This window comes from Adiantum capillus-veneris, unplaced genomic scaffold (genome assembly GCF_014529385.1).
Source record: "Adiantum capillus-veneris isolate H3 unplaced genomic scaffold, ASM1452938v2 Hic_scaffold_846, whole genome shotgun sequence".
NCBI classification, from domain to species: Eukaryota; Viridiplantae; Streptophyta; class Polypodiopsida; order Polypodiales; family Pteridaceae; genus Adiantum; species Adiantum capillus-veneris.
The window spans coordinates 45,001-46,390 of NW_028221825.1; the positions used below are offsets into that span (position 1 = coordinate 45,001).

At 47.1% G+C, this 1,390-nt stretch overlaps 1 non-coding gene across 1 annotated transcript; it reads left to right on the forward strand.

Annotated features, from left to right (window-relative positions):
* Positions 1 to 460: 460 nt before the first annotated feature.
* Positions 461 to 534, forward strand: TRNAR-ACG (transfer RNA arginine (anticodon ACG)). The gene has a single exon. It is a non-coding gene; the product is annotated as a tRNA-Arg (tRNA).
* The last annotated feature ends 856 nt before the right edge of the window (positions 535 to 1,390 follow it).

A 1,390-nucleotide genomic window follows, 5' to 3' on the forward strand; every position in this document is an offset into this window, starting at 1 on the left:
TCCTTCCGGACTGGATTCGTAGACTCGAACTAGTGAGTTATTCCCTAATCTATGCGTATCCCCTCCACTCTCAGAGATTGATATCCTGGTGTCCCAGGCGTAGAGGAACCACACCGATCCATCTCGAACTCGGTGGTGAAACTCTACCGCGGTAACAATACTGCAGGGGGGGCCCTGCGGAAAAATAGCTCGACGCCAGGATAAAATAGAAATAAAAAAAAAAAAAGCGGGATGCCCTTTGTTCTCGCGGGATTTGTCTCCATGATATGCGGAACTACATTTAGCGATCTAGCACATCCCTCGACTCCTTATCGACTCGGTGAGGGAAAAACAATCCAATGAAAGAGAGTCCTGAGCTTACGCGGCTCTCCCGACGGGATAGGTGGGATGGGGGGGGGGGATAAAACAATTTAATTCTAGTCCGATCCAAGTGGATCCCGGAGCGGATCCAGTAGAGGTGGGGCCTGTAGCTCAGGGGATTAGAGCACGTGGCTACGAACCACGGTGTCGGGGGTTCGAATCCCTCCTCGCCCGCAACCCTTCATCCTCGAAGGAAATCTCCCTCCCATCTTGCCTGGGTTTGGGTTGGTACCCTGCATTTTCTCTCGGGAGTAGTCGGCGTGGAGAATAAGCCGAATCCAACATAGCTCCATTTCGATTGGAGATGGAGCATCTTATTTACCTACTGCTTAAGGAATTAATGAAACCATTTCTTATAAAAAAGAAAAAGGATGGCGGAAACTTCGAGTATCTGGTTAGGGGTGTCTAACCAGATACTCGGTCGGTTTAGGAATGGGATTTTGAGTCTCATTTAAAGGATTTTGAGTCCTTTGGAAACAGGGAAAGAATGGGTTTTCAAAATCCCATCCCCTGCCTGTTTGGGGAAATACTAGGATTTTTGGTCCATCTTATTCACATTCAAATCTTTTTTTTTTTTTAAGAGACGAATCACGTCCGTGTATCAGTCTAAGCCGCCACTTCCTACCCCTCCTTCTTCTCTATCCCGTAAGACTATTCTTTGAGTACCGCATTGGGGCGAGACCCAATATCTTCTTTGCCGCCCCACCCTTGGTTTGGAGAGGGGAAAATAGAAAAGGTGGGACTTACGACCTTACCTATCTATGGAAACTCCATAGAATGATAAGAGAGACTCTTAGTAGTCAACAATCCCAGGATTTACATTCCATTTTTACGGATTGGTACTAGGGAATATTAAATTTCCCAAGGATTTCCTTTTCTTTTGATAGATTTAGCTTCGGGGGACACCGAAGCAACAGGACCCACCCGCATCTCGATACGAAGATCGGTTTCGTCGCCACTTAGTTCGGAGGGGCAAGGAGATTGACCAAATCAAACTTTCCCGCCCGGGTTCTTTTTGCTTTCTCTTGGT